Genomic DNA, 22444 nt, shown 5'->3' on the forward strand with positions numbered 1-22444 from the left:
TGCTTTTTCTCTGCCTTTAGTTCTGAAAATGCAATTCCTGTTATTTGAGTGGAATTTTGAGCCATATCAATGTTTTTTTTTCAAAATTTAGGAAATTGCATTCTTGGTATTTGCATTCTTTAAAACCTTATAAAATGGAATTAAGCAAAGTTATGAAGCTGAAAACAATTTTGTTGTACTTTAATTAAGCAGAAGATCTATTTTGCAAGGTTTCACTTTTATAACACACATATTTTTAAAGGTCATCAAAGCTCAGGGCCCTCTAGAGGGAGGAGTGGAGGTAGTTGCTTCAAAATACCTTCCCGGGACATACCTTAGTCTGTAGATTTATCCCTGAAAGTTTCATTTTTTTAACCTAAACCCTTTCTGAGATAGCAAGAAGTCAATTAACTAGAATTTTACCAAATATTTTCATGCTTACACACCCCCATAGAAAAAATTCCGCTGATGTCTTGGCTATTCCTTTCAAGTTGTCATAGTCTAATACACTACCTCAAATTGAGCTCCTTATTTTATAAAGTAGATATTATTAACAATCAAGAAAAAAGACGATAACAATAAAAATATATTACCAGCCCAGAATAATTATGTCATTTTAATTGATAACAAAGTAAAATCCAAAATAAAAAAGACACATACAATTCTATTGACTCTACAGGTTCTGAAACATAACTGAATGAAAAACCGACGCGGCATGTAAATTCTAGGGTGACTCTCAACGCCATCTAAACAATATATTATATTGATTGATTATCTCTTGAAAATGTAATCAAGTTTTAAAAAAAGGAAAAAATAATCAAATTTTAAAAAAAGGATGGGGAATATATACAGACTGCATATACATGGATTTTCAATATTTTTCGGGTGCCTTCAAAGAATAAAGCCCTCCCCCGGCCAAGAAAAATAAAAATTAGAAAAAAATGACTAATCTTGAGACATTTGGGTCTCCCCAGATGTGAGAGTTATCCCCTTCAGAACTCAGACTCCCACGTCCCACCTAGAGATCTGATGTTTCTTGAGTTTCATACACCATCTCTAGCTGTTTCAATATTTGTGTGTGATTGTTATTTAACAACTATTTTATCATTTTTTTTATGTTATATTCCTCCACTGGTGGATCCAGGGGGCGGGGGGGGAGACCCCTCCTCCAAAATTTTTTATGGCGCCCTCATTTCTTTTCTTCTGTTTTCAATCTTTTTAAAAAATAAATTTGTCAATTTGGTTAATTATTGGCACCTTTTTCACATTGCCCCACCCCCGATTTTGTTCTAGATCCGCCCCTGTATTTGTCCTTACTGATACAACACAAATACACTATTCCTTGATTTGGCTTAATTCTATTTTCTTGTGGATTTTGGTGTTTTATTACCGCTCAAAACACAAATTGAAAAATAAGTTTGTGCTGGACTCTTCGGAATTTGCGCTAATATGTTCACACACATTTCATTATGGTTGGGGGCAAAGCCATATCCTAGATTTAACTTTTAAGGGGGTTAAAAATTCAGGAAGATGCCAAACTGAGTAAATTTCCTGAATATAGTCCTGGATGGGATGTCTAATTAAAAAGAATTGTGAAAAAAAGGTGAAATATAAAAACATTCATAAGTTTAGGCTTTGGAACCACTCTGAAAATTTCCATGATGATTGCAAGATTTCACTTCCACTCAGTGGCGTCAATCGAGGGAGAGGGAGCGAGTAGCCTCCTATATTCCCCCAAGGATCTCAAAAAAAATATATTTTGGGAAATTTGTCAGTATTTTCATTAAAAACAAAAGACGACAACGATTTTTTTATTAATTAATACCAATGCTTCAACTTTAAATGGGATTAACATGTGCCTGTTTCAGAATAGCTTAATATGGACATAATTAATAATCAATAGCTAATAAACTGAGCCTTTTTTGGGTGCTAATAATTCTAATTTACACACCAGAAACCAATCAAGCTAAGCTAATTAAAATAGCCATAAATTAATCCAAAAGTAAATATGTCTAGAATTTCACAAGTTGAAATATAAATATTATCAGCACCTGGTGATAGTAGGAAATTATTATGGTTTGATAATTCATTTTGTTTTAATTATTTTGAGCTTACAGATCATTGACGACATTATCCATAACGTCAAACCGTAATGAGTGATACAAAACTCAACAATTATAGTTAATTATATAATTAAATCTAAATGACATTTTGTGTCAGCAGTGTAAATAATGCAAAAGTAAAGTCGATGCTTATATGATACACCCTCGATTATTCAAGATGTGAAGTTAGGATAATCCTAGTAAAATATATCTAAGTATGATAAAATATAATAGTTTTGAAACAAATTTGGGCTATATATTTGCAAATTAGGGGGGGGGGGGTAAAATACAGCGGGCCTGCATACAAAGTGTGTAAGCTACAATTATTCTGATTTTATGGAGCAAGAATTGTTCTCTGACTTCATATTGTTCAAACACTTTAGCCCCCCCCCCTAATGTGCAAATATATAGTCCGTATTATATATTTCTCATCTATTCTATCACTTGTTTTTGTCTTATCTGACGTTAAGATGAAAGAAACTGGTGTACAGTGCATCAATGGATGAACAACTTGAGTAGGTGGGGGGGTGTATATTATACAAGTACCCTAAAGTCTTCTAAAATCCAATTAATAATTCGAAAAATAGACTAAATTAAAATACTATACTTAATAAACAAAAACTCAAATTTGCTATTAACAGCATTTTTGTAAATAGGCAGCACGCCTAAGCAGGGGTGGTGGTGGGGGGGATTGAAGTAAGCTACCACTATGAGCTTTCGACCTGACATGATCATTGATGAATACTTTTTTTCTCCTTCTACCTAGGCCTATTTTTGGCAAAGAAAAAACCTCCACTCAAAAGTGGTATTTTTAAGGAATTATACGGTATAGTTTTTTCTTTTTTAAGCGGGCCTTCCCCCTGCCGTTTATAACTAAGTCGGATAGATTTTTCAACCTCCTTTTACAATTCGGTTTTGGCGTTTAGTATCTTTATGCCAGGGCCATACCCAAAGAGGGGAGTTGTAGACGGGGACACATCCAGAATTGTTTTTGTAGGGGGGGGGGGTAAAGAAAACTTAAAAAAAACACATCAAAGCTTGTTTAATTTTTTTAACTTTTTTACGAGTCGGTCAATTTAATCCCCCCCTGGATATACTCTTTGTCTCACAGCTATTCCCAGACCAAAAATTCCAAATTTATTTGGATTTATGGGCCCTCCTTATTTAAATTATCATCTAAAACCTGCTTTTATTGCTACCCCTACCCCCATAAAAATTTTAGTGTTTGGGCCGGCCTTAGAGCCTTTGGAATTTGTTTTTTGGAGTCGTGTTCTAACTTCTGACTAGTATCCACAATTTATTTTTTTTTTTTGCCGGATAATACGCAGTTGAAAAAACTCTTATGATTTTAAATTGGGGGGCTTAGGTCCTATAGCGCTGTGTTTGTACATACCTAGATGTTACGTAACAATAAACCATTAGTTATAGAGTTTATTGTTAAGTAACAATGGGTTCAATATAAAAACAATTTTTGCCCCCTGATCCCATCGCAGTTTTATCCTAATCTGAAAACCACAATTTTATTTTTTTTGTTCAAAATTATGAAGTTTTTAGGGCAGTACTAGATTTTCATCAGAGTTGTCACGCTGATCCATGAAAAGAAACAGGTAAAACTAATTGGTTAATTTTTGGTTAATAAATTAGTCAATGTTAAGCTACAGCTTCTTAAGCTTTTGAGTGCCACATACTTTTAGCCTCTTATTTCCCCACGTTTTTATTTTTCAAATTTAGCATTCACTACTACTAAAAACTGCACAACTACATTCCAACGTCTTTTTCATAAGAAATTGTACCCCTGATTTTTTTTTTTTTTTTTTATAACATCTTAAGATTTATATTGTCGATGAAATTTCAACTGAACTAGCTCAAACCATCAGACTCTAATTTTTACTGTCATTGGTACTTTATTATTTCAAGTCGTTAATAAGTTTACCCTTTATGATATAATATGTAAGGCCAAGTTGGATATTATGTATAGTGTGTGAATCTTCTACGAAAAGCGATTTATCTATGAATTTCAAAGGATTTCGAAACTAAACATCCGCATGAGATGTTTAGCCTAGACATTAACCCGTTTGGGGAGAGAGGGGATCGGCACGGTAAGGTATATAAATGACACTATAATCTAAACCTAAACCATTGGGGTTGACCCTTGTTTCATTGCTCTTTACCCAGGAAGTGTAAGGGGGACTGCGTGCTAACCATCCTGTGTTTTCAAACATTTTTCTTGTTGTCCTTTCCCCATGTTTCTTCAGATACCCAATTAGAGGTGAGTCAACTCTACACGAGCTTACAAAGTCACACCACTGATCCTTGAACTGAACTAAATAATCAGGGATAATTTGACTCATCCCCCCTCCCCAGGCCTGAGCACGCCATACCACTTGGCAATAGGACTGATAATATTGAATACCAAAACCTGCCTTGTCAATTTTGCAAAATAGGAGACATAAAAATTTTACTTCCCAGTATTTTTGAGTTAAATTTTGAAATATATTATTTCAGTATTTCCATTAAAAAAGACAACAACGGTTTTCGTTAATCAACACCACTGCTTCAACTTCAAATAACCTCAACTTAAACTGCTTCAACTTCAACTTCAGTAACTTACATTGATTCTGCTCGGAACAATCTATCCAATTCATTCTCGTGACACTTATTTACATCCAAGATATTTACTAATTTTCATTTGTTTAACCATGGTTTAGTCATCTGTCGGAGGCATTTTATAAACATACAACATTTTCGCTGTGACAATCCAAGAAATATATTTAGTATTTACTCGAACTGAGAATAATACCCCAGTAACTTACATTAGTCCTGCTTGGAACAATTTACCCAATCCCTTTTCTTGTGATTTATTTACATTCAAGATATTTAGTCATTTTCATTTGTTCAATCATGGTCGTATGAGTAAGGTTGCTCAATTGTTCCTGAGCTATTTAACTGTATTATATAGATCATGTTACAACTTGCACAACCCAGAATTTGAGCTGAGGGATCAAGGGTGGGGATAGAGTTGTCACTGATTGTGACTTAAATGATGACAGAGTGCTTGTCCTTAGCTCCAAGTGTAAGCTGCTCATGGCTCTAAGCACGATTCTTGGCGTAGCTGCCAAGAAAGGACTAAGAGGACGACAGCCGTGGCCAAAGTCTAACGCTGACAATTATAATTGCTTGGTCGACGGAACCCAAATCAAAGTTGTTGACTAGTTCACTTATCTCGGCTCTATCGGATCACCCGATGGCTGCATCTACCACAAAGTTTCTGCTCACGCAACTAAGCCATCTGTCGTCTTCGGTAGACTAGGCGATGTTTATATGAAGCCAATGATTAAGCGATCCGTCAAAATGAAGATCTTTTGAGGGCCAGTCTATTTGATCCTGCTATACGGGACTGAGACTTGGCCTACAACTGCAGCTGTCCAGCGCCATCTAAGCAGCTTTAGACAATCGAGGGAATACGATGAACAGACTTTGTCAGTAACCACCTCCTACAAAGCATGACTTCCCGGTCACCTTCCTTAAACCTGGCCGCTGAGTGGAAACTTCTTTGGCTTGGGCATCTTTTGCGACTGCCTGCCGTCGCAAAAGATTATAGGTTATAAGTAAGCGTTCAATTCTGTTGATAGAAGAGCTTTGCCGAAGGTCTTATCCTTGCATGGTAATCCAGACAAATATATTAAAGTTATTAGTGCTATATACTGGAATAACACTACTGCGGTTAAGGTTGGAAATGAGGTTAGCAGCTGGCTTTGTATCAAATCAGGAGTTAAGCAAGGTTGTGTTCTATCCCACTCTGCATTTTAATGGACTCTTACAGGAAATCTATTGGGAAAACACAGAATCAAATGGGGAAGAAACAATTTCCTAGACTTAGATTTTGCTGATGATTTAAGTATCCTAGATGAAAGTTTGAACAAAATGAATGAGATTTTAGAGGTTTTGCGAGTTCACAGCGCTAGAATAGGTTTGAAAATTAATCTTAAGAAGATTGATTTACTAAGGCTAGGAATTTGTGAAGATGAAAAAGTGATTTTGGGTAACAATATATGGATTTGTTGTTTTTTTCACAGTTGAAAAAAGTCTTGAAAAATAGGAAGGTAAGTCTGCAAACTACGATAGGAATATTGGAAGCTACAGTGATGACACAGGTCATAAACGGTTCTGAAGCAGGGGCGCTACGAAAAGTGGATTAGGATTTACTAGATGTTTTCCAGATAAATTGTTTACGGATTATTCTGGGTATCCGGCTGACTGACCGTTATTTCAAAAGCCGGCTGTACGGGAAGTGCGGATCCAATCCCCCTTTCTAAGGCTATCATGAGAGAAATGTGATGGAGTAGGAGCGTACCTAGCTGTATTGGCCTTTGGTAGCTTGATGTTGCAGTGAGTAGTTAGTAGCAGTAGTAAGATATACAATAGTTTTTATTTGTTTAAGCATGGTTTGAAGTCATTTGCTGAAGGAATTTTATGAATATATAAAATTTTTGCTGAGAATCTAAGAAATATTTTTAGCATTTTTTCGAACTGAGAATAGTACCCCAGTAACTTGCATTGATTCCGCTCGGAACAAATTAATCAATCCATTTTCTTGTGATTTAATTACATTCAAGATGTTTAATAATTTTCATTTGCTTAAGAATGGGTTGGAGTTGAAGGCATTATATGAATGTACAACACTTTGTGGCAATTAAAAAATAGTTTTTAGCATTTTGTCGAACTGAGAACAATACCCCGGTCACTTCCATTGCCGCTCTGAGCAATTCAATAATCCATTTTCTTGTGATATACTTCCATCCAAGATATTTAGTAATTTTCATTTGTTTAAGCATGGTCCCCTGCCGAGGGCATTTTATGAAAACACAACATTTTTGCTGTGGGAATCTAATTTTTTTTTTTAGAATTTTGTCGAACTACGAATAATACCCCAGTCATTTGCATTGGCTCTGCTTGGAACAATTTACCCAATCTATTTTCTTGTGATTTGTTTATATCCAAGATATTTAATAATTTTCGTTTGTTGAAATATCACTCGAAGTCATTTACCGAAGGTATTTTATAAACACCCAAAAGTTTTGCTTTAGCAATCTAAAATATGTTGTTAGCATTTTGCTAAACTGAGAATAATACGCAAGTCACTTACATTGATTCCCTTTGGAACAATTTTCCGATTTCTTGGAACAATTTTCCTATCCGTTTTCTTGTGATGTATCTACATCCAAAGATATTGAACGGTTTTTACTGTTATACCTTATTCTCTTTTGTTTCTGCTCTTCTATCACCATTTTTTTTCCAAAACATGTCTTCTTTTCTAATGTTCATATCCCTTTCTCTGCTTCTTATTGAAAGGAATAATAGAGATATAACTCCTCCCTAGTTTTTGTATTGTTTTCAAAAGCTGTTGGCTGTACGAAAAATATGGTTTAATCCTGCTTTCTAGGGCTATAATGAGAAAAAGATTAAGATAGCTCGGGCATGTTCTTCGGATGAAGGATGGCATAATTCCGGAGATTGCCCCATTTTGGCCAACCGTCAAGGGCTAAACATAAAGCAGGTCATCCGCGGTTAAGATGGGATAATGTCATAAAGAAAGATTTAAGTGAAATGGGAACTTCCTGGGAAAGGGTGTAAAGAGAGAGGCTTTAAAAAGATTGAGATGGAGGAGGAACGTGCGTAGCTCTGCTGGCCTTAGGTGGCTTGGTGCTGTGGTGAGTTGTTAGTAGTGGCAGCATTGGTAGTTTGGCTCTAAAAATTCTCCAATTGAGTAATTATAACCGATTTCTTGGCAAAAGTTACGATTAAAAAAACTTTTATAATTTTTTTTAAGATACATTCTTTATTCTTAGTGTAACATAAACATAACTGAGGTAACTATGTGAAAACAAACTACTATCGCTTCTTTATTGTTGTGTCCCACTGCTATAAGACCATATACTTGATCACTTAAGGCAGGGCCACATTTGTTGGTAAAATCAAAATGACGACTGACTATAGTTCCAATTATGGACGCCATTCATATTTTTCTGCATCAGAATCAAGAGCGATGGGATGGTTTTTGAAACAGGAAAAGACGCCAGCAGTTTTCTATTTGCAATATGAATCAAACAAAAGTACAAATAAATAGTATTTGTAGAGAGTAAGTGTTAACGAAAGAGTCTTGATGTAAGCTTTTTAAGCCAATATTTTAATTTTCCGCTTCTGAAATGTATGTCATGCTAAATCAAGAAAAAAATAACATTAAAGGGCGTTTTTAATATAAAAAAAGTTTAAAAAGCGCCTCAAAAATATATTTATATTGCTTTTTGTTACGTTTTTAAGAGTTCGACAAAAAAAATGCAGGGTTGGGGCTCAAACTCCTAATCCCCCTTTCCTATAAATATGGCGGTAACTCAACTATTATACGAGAAACACTTGAGAAGTGAAGTTTGGTTAATGCTAGTGAAATATACTTAAACCAAAATACCAACTAATTATTTAATTAAAATATAACTATCGATGGTCAGAAACTACATTCTATTACTATACATTGCAAACCAACCGGGATGAAAACCGGGTAATGTCAAGAATGTTTCTCGTATAATACGTAAGTATTTTGTTGAGTTTTGCATTGATCTGTATTTGATTTATTCATATTAGATCCAGTTGATTTGGAGCGAAATTTCTCTGCGTAAATATTTGATTATCAAAAATGTTGGCAAACATTGCACGATTCACATAAATGACTAATGAATCAAGGCAACATGCTACTCTATGGCCCTTTTTATGCTTCTTCCGAATGTAATAATCATTTTTGGTAGGCATTCAATTTTGACCTTTAAAACTAAACAGGTGGCAAGCGCGTTTTTTTCAGGATATCTGTTGGTGTTCCTTCTCATTACTATATTTTTCTATGCCGCTCGGAGTTGCCTGGAAAACGTCTCTCGTAAGTGTTCCAAAAGAGGGCACCAGGAGTAAAAGTCGCAGGCAACTATATTCAAATGAAATGAAGATTGTGCTCCCGGTCCAACAAAAAGTTATTAGCATTTAATAAAAAATAAATATTTTGTTCAAGTTGAGAGTGAAATAACAGCTGTAATAATCAAAAATTTTATTCTTATTACATTTTTCTGTATACGTTTAAAGAGCGTTTTAAAAACCATTAGCTTCTGTGCAATCCTCATTAGATAGGAAAAACAATGGAGGCTAAAAGTAATAGTTAATAAATAATTCTAGGATTGTAGTTAATTCGTATTAAATTTGAAGCAAATACAAATTAAATAGCAAATTTTATGAAGAACACGCTCGAAAAATGCAAAGCTGCTTCCTTTTACTATTTATGTTACTTAGTCATTTTAACTCCACACCATTCATATGGAGTTGAAATAATAACGAAAGTCATAACTTTAATTTCGCTAAAAGCACAGGTCGACTCAACTTTCACCAAATTACCCCGAACGGTTGCTAACCACCGATTTGCAGCTCTAAAGGTTCATTTACACATTGCTGAAATCCGCCCAGATTTAGTAATCCGCGCGGAGAATCTATCCTTTTTCGTTCTTGAAAAACTCTCTAGTTTTCCGCAACAATTGGGCCAAATCAGGGCGGATTTTTGGCGAGGTTTTTAAATGAATAAAACCATGACTACGGATCATCAAAATTTTTTTGATCTAATAACATTGGTTCAAGGCTACCCCACTTTGTATGATACTGCTCATTCAGGCTATAAGAAAAACAAGAAAAATGGTTCCATTTGGCTCTCTATTGCTCAGCACCTTTCAGAGAAGAGAAAGGAGATTATATACTTCCTGATGTTTCTGTGATCACTACCAGCATTGCAGCTAATTCTAATGAATTTTTAGGGAAAATTTAAAATTCTTCTTTTAGAACTTACCCTCATCTACAAAACTTAGGTGACACTGATGCATTTATTTGAAAACTTTGCCTTAAAATTAGCATTTTCTGGGCCATCGTTCAAAAAGATACGGACGGATTTCCGCAATGCGTAAATGAAGCATAAAGCCCAGTTCTCACGCGGGCTTTGGCAGACACAACACTAGCGCCTCCATGCATGCGGCCGTATAACCCAAATACTACATTCTTATATGTGACAAGGCGCAGGATTTTGCGTGAACGGTGAGCTTCTAGAGCTTACAACTCGCCATCCAAAGAGGCACATCGTGTTTGGCTAAGCACCAGTGTCTACCAAAGCACACGCGAAAACAGGGCTTAATACAAAACCCTTCGTAATCCCAATATGAAATAATACGTGCAGCTAAAGACCGATCTTAAAAGAAAAAATTAAAGAAAAGGGCAAGGTTAACTGAGAATACGTTGTGACAAATCAACGCCATTTTTTTTTTATTGTTCAAGTTAAAAAAAAGAAAAAAAAATTAAAAAATTGAAAGGTATTGGAATCCATAATACGTCCACATGGTATTTATCGTGATATTTTATGTTATCTTTTTAATGCAGTAGCCCTCCTCCATGTTCTTTATCCTTCATTTCTTCTTCAAGATTTTAAGTTTGATGATTATTCAGCAATTTGCGTTTGTTACTTTAAATAATGTAAATTTTTCTTGTAAATTCTTATTTCAATATATTAAATTCTTTATTTTAAATGTAAATTCACCTTCAAAACCTTTATAACTACCACAATTGAAATGCAGCATACGCTTTGTAAGCTCAAGCTTCGAGCAACAAGAGTCGCATACTGACAACCCCGGCAGCCTGAGCACAAGTATTGAGTTCATCAAGGGCAAGAGGATACAGTTTATGAGCTTGCTGCTAACAATATTCGTCTTAGAAAAAAGCTGGTCCACAATCGCATTTCTATCAATTGGCCAACTCAACAGGGTCAATGCCTACCCGGCTAACTCACAAAAAGGGGATGTCCCAACAGCACCAAGATAATGTAAGACAGATATTTGGAACTGAAAGGAGTCTTTCAGGATTGTTCCTCCTACACAAATGATCAAGTACCGTTCAACAGGCTCCTCCACTGATTCTCCAAGGCAGTGTGATGAGGGGAAGCATTAATTCTCAATGACAGGTCTCTAAATTGGGGTTGCAATTCAGACAAGCAAATCGCAAGAGAAAAAGTTTTGGTTCGGGAATGAGTCCAGAGCAAACAGCCACTTTAGCCACATTCTTCAGAAACGCCAAAAACTGTATTTTGATTACGCTCTTCTGTGCGTCAGAAAGTTTTGATTTGGCCAGTTCAATAGGAACTTATGTCAGTAATAAACTTGATTTGGTGGCAAATAATCTAGTTGGGAGTCTATGTTAACGGTCACAGACGCTGCAAAGCATCTTACACAGGAGACTTAGTATCAAACCCTGCACCTCTTCAAAAAGAAAAAATTGGTCAGCATGTGTTTGCTGAAACAGCAAGCTGACCCTTTGAAATTCGGCCAGCAACGGCTTCAAGAACACGATAAAAATCCTATTCTGCTTTTCTGAAGTGTTGGATGAGCTGTAAGTACTGTTCATGTATATGAGCCAAGGCAGTGTACCGAGAGAGCCACTGGAGTACCCAGGGGCCGGAGGGGGGGGGGGTGTGTCCTGGGCTCCCCAAGATTTTTATGGTGACCTATTTCCTTTTCTTTCTTTTTTCACTCTTTATTAGAATACATTTGTTAATTTGGTCAATTATTGGCACCTTTGTCACATTCCCCCTAAGATTTTGCTCAGTGGCACTCTTGTCACAAAAGGAGTCAAGTAGTGTGTTCACCTTTTCCCTATATCAGTTACAGAATCTTGTAAATATCAACCAAAACCTATTCACAAAGATCTGTCAGATATATTCAAACAAGCGAAAATCTGCATATAATTTCAGTATTGCCTTAACCTGAGCAGGAATAAAATTCCTTGTTGAAATTGGAATAAGAAACTTGACAATTGTATTCCCTTAAATTAGTGGTATTCTGCTTGCACCCTAGACATAGAGCCATACAGAAATAAATTCCCTTAACGGAAAGTCATATAGGATAGCGTTCTTTACACTAAGAAGGGTTCTTATCATTTTGATGTATAACTACGGCTGAGCCACGGTGATTTTGGAATTTTCGTACGGTTCTCAACTTTCTGTCAAAATAGACCCATTAAAAAAAAAAAAAAAAAAAAAAAAACTAGCCCACGTTCCCGCCCCACGCCCACTCCAAAATTCAACCCACTTGACGGCTAAAACAAGCCCTCGGGGCAGAAAAAACCCATCTGGCAACAGTCCTTAGATTGGGTATCAGTTGTACAGCCGTATTTGTGCACAGCAGAGTCATCTACTTCTAGTATATTTAATGATTTCTTAGTATTCATGATACGAAATTTAAGCCTGTAATTCGTTTTATTTTTGAATTAAATTGACCGTTAGAGGGATTATTCCTTTTTTTTCTAAAGTGATGTTTAATTAAACTTGCGTACATTTTTTATAAGATACGTCACTTTTTTATTAGAGCTGTTTATTAGATAGCTAGGTAGCGCTGAAGTGCAAAGAGAATATTGCTCCAAGAGAACTCGAAACTTATAAAAGTTTTCCTTGTCCTTAGCGCTTTTGACTGCAGAGACTCAGAAAGCACGTTGCAGTAATGTGTTACAAGTTCCTGTCGGGTTTTTCACCTTTATTAATAAGAATTTGCTTGTGAAAAGGATTTTTTTTTATCATCATCAGAGGTGCAGCAGAACCAATTTTATAGACAAAATCAAAATTTTTTATCCTTTCTTTAAGGAAGAAAAGATAAGGAAGCATATTAAAACGCTAATAAAAGCTTAAAAAAATTGAATTGTGGATGTAATCGTTCAATACTGTTCGCTATTTGAGCACCGTAAACCTTGGATCTCGGTTTAACAAAAAAACATCACTTAATATCTTTTGAAGTACCGCAATTGATTTGAAAGAAGTCCTGCCATTAACAAGAATAAAAAAGAAAATTCATCTCTATTATAATGGTCTTCATATCCGGAAGCACTTTCCAAGAGGGAGAAATGAGGATTAAAACAAAGCGGCGATATTAGTGTAGTATCGGGTGACTTCATTAGAAAAGGGCGTATTATATGGCGAAAATCAATCTTTGACAATCTGATTTGTCAGAAGCCAGAAAGGCGATAAAAAAACTAACAAATTCCAAAGGCTCTAAGGAGACCTAAGCACCATATTTCTTTTTGGGAGGGGGTGGGTAGTAAAAGGAAGTTTCAGTTGATAATTTAAATAAGGAGGGCCCATAAAAGTTAAAACATAATAGGATTCACATTCGAAAGCCTTTGCGAATAGGAAAAAAGATAGAAAGTTGATAATTGCCATAGAAAAAATGAAGTAAATAACACTAAAAAAATAAATAAAAAGATGAGAAAAAAACACCAGCGTTGGACAAAGACGGTCAAAATGAAAACCCTTACTCCAAAGAAACTTTTCATGCTGTTTAAAAAAAAAATTGATATGATGATTCAATTTAAGATCTTATTTAGGAATTTTCAGATTGCATGGAGGAAATCGATAGCCAAATTAGCCAAAATCTGGCCTTTATTCTTTATGCCATCCCCATTGTTCATTTTTATGCTATCTTTGTTCGATATTCTTTCTGTGTCTTAGCAAAAAAAAGGGAAATCTATAGCTCTTGGATCTTTGTGGATTGAAGATGAGAAAATAGGAATTGAAAAAACCTAGTGGCAATAAAAGTGTAGCGCTGGTTGATTTTTTTTTTTTTTTGATTTTTTGATTTTTTTATTTATTTTGTTGATTTTTTTTTGATTCAGTAGATTAAAGAAAATATTTTTTAAGTGATAGGGAGATTCCCCCTACCCTTAGGGATTCCTGAAAAAGATTATTTCCCAAGAAAAGTATCTCTGGAAAAATTGTCTAATAAAACAGAACTATAGAGACCCTGAATAAAATTATGATATAGAAATATCATGATATAAAAAAGGTTTTTCAGCTATATTTACAAATTGAAGTTTCTTTTGCAGTTTTATTTTAACTTTGTGATTTTAATTAACTTTCGGATTTTTTTCACTTTGTGATTTTTGAATCCTCGTTTTTGTTTCATGCCCTTATGTGGTGGATGTCTCTTGGCCAAGTTTCAAATTTGTGTTTGTATTCTGTATCGTGTATGGCACTTTACTTCAGCTAGGCGCTCCGGTAGGTAAGCATTCTTTTTAACTCATTTAGGCATAGGATAAATCTTGGAGTTTTTTTAGAGGGGGGGGGGCATTTTTATATGTGTATGTTCGTTTTAACACCGATTTGATAATCATTTTTTTAATGCCAGTATTATATGCTGGGAATCTTGAAATGATACGGATTTAGAAGCAAGTACAGAAAAGCCTAACGTAAATATTGAATGTTAACCTATTCAAAAAGATATCAGAAATATTTATTTTAATAATTAGTATACGATAAATATTTTTTAAAGGTCCTACTATCTTAGGAAATTGCTGAAGAAAGATAAAAATACTTTCTTAATTAAGAAAACTATTTTAGCAAATTAAAGGTAAGTACACAAAGACATCTAAAGAAAAAAGTCAAATACTTTTTCATTATTTCCTTATTTTATTATTTCTGTCAGACCTAATATCGTATCTGAAATAATTGCACTGGCGAGAAAATGGCTAACAAGGGTTTATTAAGGTGCTGCCACAGGGACAATCATTGAGGCTTTGTAGGTCAGGAGGATTAAAGCATGATTGAAGTTCCATTGCCGTTTATCCTCCTCTTGAGAACAGCTTAGTAAAATGTTTACAGGGATTTTTTCAGGAGCATAAAAATGTCAGATACGACTTTGGTTTTGAGAGCAGCATTTTATTTCGTGAAATATAACAGGAAATAATATACTACTCCATGTGCATAATGTTTTACTTGAAAAACATACAAGTTCAATAATGTTTTAAATTCACTCAAGTTCGAAAAGAAGACCTTCATCATCAACTGCTTGACCTGGATTACAGCGGGCTAGTTTTAACTTCTCAGGGGGATCCAGTCACAAATTTGTTCTACACCATTATTACCTCTGTAAAATTGAAGAAACTTATCAACACATTTAACAAGAGATCATTTTGCACTAAAAATGAAATTTTGGATTTGAACAGGCGATCATACTATTGAAACTTCTTAAAAAACTATGTGTACTCGTATGCCGGTGATCAATATTAAAAATAAATGCCGGGAACTAATAAAAATCCCAATAACAACTGCAATCATTGAATAAGAATTGTGCAAAAATTTAAAATGTTTGCAACTAGTGCGGTTGTAAATTTGTGTAATGATTTCAGGGGTGTCAGGGGACGCCAAGGGGTGCAAAAATCAGAATAGAAATTGAAGCAGAAAAATTTGCCCTGGGAATCTCAAGGAGTTCAGTGCATACTGGAGCAACTAGTGTGGTTGCAAATTTGTGTAATTATGTCAGGGGTGTCAGGGGACGCCAAGGGGTGTAAAAATCAGAATAGAAATTGAAGCAGAAAAATTTGCCCTGGGAATCTCAAGGAGTTCAGTGCATACTGGAGCAACTAGTGTGGTTGCAAATTTGTGTAATGGTGTCAGGGGTGTCAGGGGACAACAAGGGGTGTAAAAATCAGAATAGAAATAGAAGCAGAAAAATTTTCCCTGGGAATCTCAAGGAGTTCAGTGCATACTGGAGCAACTAGTGCGGTTGCAAATTTGTGTAATGATGTCAGGGGTGTCAGGGGACGCCAAGGGGTGTAAAAATCAGAATAGAAATAGAAGCAGAAAAATTTGCCCTGGGAATCTCAAGGAGTTCAGTGCATACTGGAGCAACTAGTGCGGTTACAAATTTGTGTAATGATATCAGGGGACGTCTAGGGGTGTCAAAATCCGAACAAAAATTAAATCAGAAAAATTTTCTTTTGGAATTTCAAGGAGTTTGGTGCATACTGGATCCAGGGCAATGTAAAATTTATATTAAAAAAAAATATATTTACACTTACGATAAATAAACCCTCAAATACCTCGTAAAATGAACTTGATATGATCTTCTACTTGTGACCAAAGAACTTCTTATTCCTTTGTTGTGATGTCAGTTTTTATTTTTCCAAAATTAGTAATTTGCTTACACTTAGAGTCTTTGCGCTGCATAGGCCAAAATTTTAACAAGGTTTGATGACATTTTGAGTTTCACTTATTTTTTTCACCTTTTGGAAAAAAAAACAGGAAACAAGACGTCACATTAGGAGCAAAAGGAGACACAAGCTGCTAGGAAATTTAACAACCTAAATAATGGTATATATTTTGAAAGTTAGCCATATTAGTTAGACAGTTAGACAGATTCGTTAAGTTTAACGCTACCCATCAAGAGGTATGAGGCGGAGTAAATTAGCCTTATTTTTAAAAATGGTGGAAACATCACCAAAAACGGTAAATGATTCAAAAGAAAATGACACCATTAGATTCAGAACATCAGAGAACACTGCCGGAGAATTTTCAAACTGTTTCTACTAAAACTGAAATTTTGTATTAAAAAAAGAAAATGAAGATCTCAGATCTGCATTTTTTTGCTCTCCCTAACAGTGACGTCGTATCTATCCGAAAAACCTTAAAATAGAGGGGGACTCATACGAATGAATATTAAAAGTTTCAAAAAGAACTTTTTGACTCCAAAAGACTCAATTTGGCCATTTTGCTGCACGAAACTAGGCTTACACCCAAAACGAAAAGTTTCGGCGGTCCTGAGATAACAGACAGGCTATTTGGATAAAATTGGATGTACATATTGTCTTCGTTTACTTTAACATTCCCAAAAACATACTGTGAAGTTCCAACTGGGAACTTTTACCTGGTACTTTGCTATAGTTTTACCTGGGAAACAGCACAGATGCTCTTTTGTCATCTAGCTGCACATCTAAGCCCACAACTAGATACATAACTTAATCACCTTAGCTGCTCCTGAGTTATCACAGATATGCTCTTTGGATAAAATTGGATGTACAGAGTGTTTTCTAATTTAGTTTAACATCTAAAAAAAAACCTTCCCAGAAGTTCCAACGTAATATCTTGACTTTTGCCTGGGACATAGCAATATCCTTTTACGATCTAGATGCACATAATTTATTCTCACTTACTTTAAACATCTCCTCTAATTTTGACTGAAAGTTTCGATTAAATACACAATTTCGTTCCTAATATATTGCATCTGTGTCTTGTTGACAACATGTAAACACATAAACTCTTTTGATTTACTTTGATTTGGAGTAGCTGTAGTAGCAATCACAGCTAGTCACAGTATCAGTTACAATTATTCAAAGTTGTATTCAGCCGCATTCGTAGTTCTTGCAGTCGCAGTTGCGGTAAAAAGTAGTTACAGTCATACGTAGTCACACTTACCGTGTCAAGTACTTACAGTCAGAGTCGCAAATAGTTGTGGTCAGAATCATGAGTAGCTATGGACATAAGTAGCTGTCGACTTGAGTAGCTATTGCATTCACTGTTTCTTGTTGTGGCAATCGCTGTTCCAAGTAGTAACATGTACAATTAGTAGGATTCGCAGTCACTAGAAGCAGGAGTTGTGATCAGTCACTTTCACAAATAGTCCTAGACACAAGTGCAAGTAATCACAAGCGATCAGAGTCGTAAATAGTCTAAATAGCAGTAGTTGTAATAATATCAATAGTAATATTGAAATTGATGTAGCAGTAGAAACAGTAGTAGTATCAGTAGTAGCTGCCCTGAAAGGTTTGACTTAATACCCGCTGCCATTTCTAATATATTGTGGATTCAGCCATTTCAAATACATTCGAGATATGAACTTGAAAGGTCTACATTTATTCAAACATCCCTTTATCATACCCTGAAATTTTCAACTCAATAACTTTATCTGTTCCTAAGATATTGTAAATTCACCCAAATAACAGCAAAAATGGTTGTAAGACTAGTAGCCCCAAAAACCCAAAAATCTTTGCTTAATGCTCTAGAGGTGTTGCTGATACAACTTTTTGATAACCTAGATGTACGTAGTGTTTTTTGATTCAGTTCAATAATCCCCTCAAAAAACTTTGAAAGCTTCGACTTGATATTCTACGCACAACAAGAGCAACACTTTAAGAATGGGTCACTCTCATTTAGGGTTGCCACCCCGAGTGGTCAATTTACATTTTTTTCCAAGTAATCTTTTTTTCCTAGTAATTCTTTTGGATACTGATTCTTAGTGATTTAAAACTAGAAATATTTTTCTGAATGTACTGATTTTTAATGATATAGTGCATACGATTTATGTGAATAAATTATTCAGGAAGCAAATTGTAGAAAGCAAAAGGAATCTTCTAGTGAAAACTTTACCAAAAGACAAATAATACAGAGAAAGTTCTCTTTGTCTTGTCTCAGAAGTCACACTTAATAAAAAAAAAATATGATCAAATTCTACGAAACCTTGTTGGATGTGGCTGTACACATCAGATTGTGTCATGCAGTGCAACCCAATTAGGTAGTGATGCGTCGCTAAGCAGGCATAACAAGACATACATTTAGCAACATTGCTATGGAACATTTCAATTGCTTGGTTAACACCCCGAAACATTAATCACTGCTATTAGTGATTTTTTCATTGCCTAGTGATTTCTTTGGCTAGTGATTCTTTGTGATTTTCTTAAAAACTAAAAATGTTTTCCTGAATTTATTTATTTTTCATGATATAATGTATAAATTCAAGCGATTGTATGATCATGCGTCAAAATGTGTTCTTCTTTTTATTATTACTATCCTTATGAAAGTTCACTATCAATTTTAAATTTAATGGTCAATTTATTGAAAATTCGAATTAGGCCCTTTGTAAAATACATATATGTTTTTTTTAGTTTGGTTAGTTAAAAAACTCCCATTCCTTCATCCATATGATATGCGAATGCAATTCTTAATTGAGTTTTGCAATAGTATTTGCTTTAAAAATGAATTTTTATATCCTAATCTGGCTGGAAATCTTTTTTCAATGTAAATAAAAAGAAGCCAGAGATGCCAGCAAAAGCTTAGCTTGTTTCTTAGCTAAACTTCGACTTATTAGTAAACCGTGGTTTACTTGTATACCCAATAAAATACGTATATACAACACGGAATTTTAGATGTTGGATTAAAAACTTAAGACACTATAATTTTTTGATGTCCCTCGCCTGTAACTTCTGTGTCTCATTTGGCATTGATTTTATTATCCACGATCAATTTATAGAAAAAAGGAAGTAACTATTCTTAATTTTAGCTAATTTTCACCTAGATAAGCTATATAAAATCAAACAGTGCATGGTAACGAGCTGTAAGACGGCCCAAAAGTAAACCGATACTTAAAAAAGGAATTTTAATAACAATTAATACCTCAAGAACATTGGCTCATCAAGTCAAATGTTGTTCATATAAAGCTACGAGCATGAGAAAATTTAACTTGATTCTGAAAAAGGGGGATTATTCTTCAATTAGTCAAGGGATTTTAAAGAAAACCCCACCAGGCTCATCAAGTCTGATAGCGCTATCATTACGATTTTAAGTGCCTATTTACAAAATAAAATATTTTGTGTATTTTGTTAGAAAGTATTTCATAGATGCAGTGTTTTCTTTAGAATAGACGTATCAGACTAATACTGCTCATTTGAGGGCAAAATATGAATTTTCTACTTGGGGGAATTTCTACGGGGAGGGACGTTTTTGGGGGGAGTACTTTCGATTGGAAAACAATTACTACTGCCATTAAAGCTAAAGGTACTACTCATTCAGTTGGAAATTAGAAATTCTCGCAACTTTTTAAAGTAAACAAAAAGCCTGAAGGGTAGCTATTCCACCTGCCACGTCCTGATTCACCTCTAAAAATCCTATTAAAATTTGAAATAGTGTTTTGGTTCAGCGAAGTTGAAAGAACCTATAACTGCAACTTTTGCGAAGACATAGTTTCCAAACCCTTGCGTAAAGGGCTGCAAGGTATACAAACTGCACATTGTTTGCATACAGTATTTGTAATTGGGAAATCTACGGTTATTTTTCAAGGAAAAATTTTGTGCAGGGCAGGGGCTGTTTTCCATGGTGAAAGTTTTTTATTGGGACGACAGTTCTTGGGGATTTTTTTTTTGAATTCACATATGGAATATATTTTAACTGTTTTACTTTCTCATTTACTGCTCAATTTTTCACATAGAGAGAATTGAAACATTTTTTTTAGTGAGGACAAGAATGACTTTCATAACCAATTTTTTGAAGAATTTTCCAAAGGAAATTTATGGGTGAAAAATTTTCCCAAGGAGAATTTTTGACGCCAGGAGTCTGTGGGTGGGAAAAACCTTTTCGGTGAAAATTTTCCAAGGGGAGGGCTGATATCCTGGTATGAATTGAAAACGAATATGAAATTGGATTTCAATGGGGGTTGGCTAAGAGTGTTTTTCATAATGTTGGAAAAGCTAAGGATAAATTATCAACTTTCGAATGAAAATATTTTAATTATTTTACTTTAAACTCTTAACTGGTGCTGGTGTAAAATACAAACGTGTTCAACTTGGAAAGTACCTCCAAGTGGTACTTGACTCATGGATGCCCATAAGGGGGGCAGATGGCACCAGCCCCCTGGCCAAATGAGGCTGCTTTATATTTTTGTTTTGATATTTGTATTATACAACACTAAAAGTACCGATTGGACCAGGTAATCCCCCCTAAACTTTAGCTTATGAGTGCATATGATTCGACTCATACAAAGAACCGAAACATAGAACAGTGCTATATAGCAAATTCTGCATCTTTTATTCAGATTCATACTGCCATCTATACAAAAATTAAAATGCCAGGGATTTTTAGACTCAAAGAAAGATAAGATAAATCATGATACGCCATTTTCCTTTGAATGGTATGAAGCATAATACCTATTATGCCTTGTGATTTGATAAGACTGCTATTAGTTTTAAACTGTAAGTATTAGTGCTAGTAGGACGAGCTTATCGATTATTCTGTTAAGCTCCAACGCTAATGAGACACAATTCTTGGCAAAGTCCTAGGCTAGGCTACTTAAAGCAACTAATCTGCTGAAAATCATACTAAGCATAGTTAAGCTAATGTACGAACTTTGTTGTACCAATAATTCTTGGAAATAGGCCTGGAAATCAAATTAGATAGAATTCTAGATAGGTAGCACCTCAGAAGGAACCTTAGGCTATCCATAACATTAGAGTAGCCTACTGTACCATATGATCCCTGTTCTTGCGCCTGTGCCATCCTAAAGTCAGTATTCTGTCAAAGGAAATGCTAAAAGCCAGAAAGAGTTGGTCAAAACTCTAGTTTAGCTACTTTTCACTATCTTGGAACGGATTTAGGTTAGGAAAATGAAATTTCAGAGATGTCTCTACACACTGAAGTAGCCCATTAGTTATATTTCCTGATATTTTTTAAAGGTAAAATCTTGTAAAATAGATTATCTGCTTTAACAAAATACAAAAAAATGGGTAAAATTCTAGTTAATTGACTTCTTGCTATCTCAGAAAGGGTTTAGGTTAGGAAATGAAACTTTCAGGGATGAATCTATAGACTAAAGTATGTCCTGGGAAGGAATTTTGAAGCAACTACCTCCACCCCTGCTCCCTCTAGAGGGCCCTGACCTTTGATGACCTTTAAAAATATGTGTCTTATAAAAGTGAAACCTTGCAAAATATATCTTCTGCTTAATTGAAGTACAACAAAATTGCTTTCAGCTTCATTACTTTGCTCAATTCCATTTTATAAGGTTTTAAGATATTCAAATACATTTCCTAAATTTTGAAAAAAAACATTGATATGGCTCAAAATTCTACTCAAATAATGGGAATTGCATTTTCAGAACTAAAGGCAGAGAAAAAGTAACTAGTATGTGAAATTTAAGGTCAAATGTTGTTTTGTCAAAATTTCAATAGATATAGACCTGTCATCTAGGCAAATTTCAGGGCCCTCTAGAGGGAGAAGAAGTGGAGGTGGGTGCTTTAAAATACCTTTCCAGGACACACTTTAGTCTGTAGATTCCTTCCTGAAAGTTTCATTTTCCTAACCTAAACCCTCTTTGAGATAGCAAGAAGTCAATTAACTAGAATTTTACCCAAAACTGTTTTCAGCTTCATAACTTTTATCAATTTAAATTTATGAGGCTACAAGGGTCTTAGCAGTATCCTATCAATAGTGAATAGAAAAAGTTGACTAAACACTACAGTGTACAGTAAAATTCTAGTTTAGTGACTTCTTGCTATCTTGAAAAGAGGTTAGGCTAGGAAAATGAAACTCTTGGGGATGGGTCTACTGGCTAAAGTATATCCCAGGAAGGTATTTTAAAGTACCTATTGAAATTTTGACAAAACAAATATTTACCTTTATTTTCAGTTACCAGTTGCTTTTTCTCTACCTTTAGTTCTGAAGATGCAATTTATGTTATTTGAGTAGAATTCTAAGCCATATCAATGTT

The 22444-nt window shown here is 34.8% G+C and overlaps 2 protein-coding genes and 1 long non-coding RNA gene across 16 annotated transcripts in view; 1 reads left to right on the forward strand and 2 right to left on the reverse strand.

The window, feature by feature from the left end:
• The window catches only part of LOC136036888 (glypican-6-like), a 136638-nt gene extending 135963 nt beyond the window's left edge, over nucleotides 1-675 (reverse strand). The window contains exon 1 of one of the 2 annotated variants that reach the window (XM_065719247.1): nucleotides 573-675. The gene's annotated coding sequence lies outside the window, so the exon portion shown is untranslated. The remainder of the gene's footprint in view (nucleotides 1-572) is intronic. The other variant, XM_065719249.1, reaches the window with a different exon arrangement.
• A 13817-nt stretch (nucleotides 676-14492) lies between these two features.
• On the reverse strand, nucleotides 14493-21338 carry LOC136036891 (uncharacterized). The gene is made up of 2 exons (XR_010619817.1): nucleotides 21204-21338; nucleotides 14493-15058 (listed from the first exon to the last, which is right to left on the reverse strand). It is a non-coding gene; the product is annotated as an uncharacterized LOC136036891 (long non-coding RNA).
• Nucleotides 20786-22444, forward strand: part of LOC136036889 (uncharacterized) — a 137850-nt gene continuing 136191 nt past the window's right edge. For 11 of the 13 annotated variants that reach the window (XR_010619813.1, XR_010619810.1, XR_010619814.1 and 8 more), the window contains exon 1: nucleotides 20793-20930. The gene's annotated coding sequence lies outside the window, so the exon portion shown is untranslated. Of the gene's footprint in view, nucleotides 20931-22444 lie in introns of all 13 variants that reach the window. The other 2 variants (XR_010619816.1, XM_065719255.1) reach the window with 2 other exon arrangements.

The sequence above is a fragment of the Artemia franciscana genome, chromosome 16, assembly GCF_032884065.1.
Source record: "Artemia franciscana chromosome 16, ASM3288406v1, whole genome shotgun sequence".
Lineage (NCBI taxonomy): Eukaryota > Metazoa > Arthropoda > Branchiopoda > Anostraca > Artemiidae > Artemia > Artemia franciscana.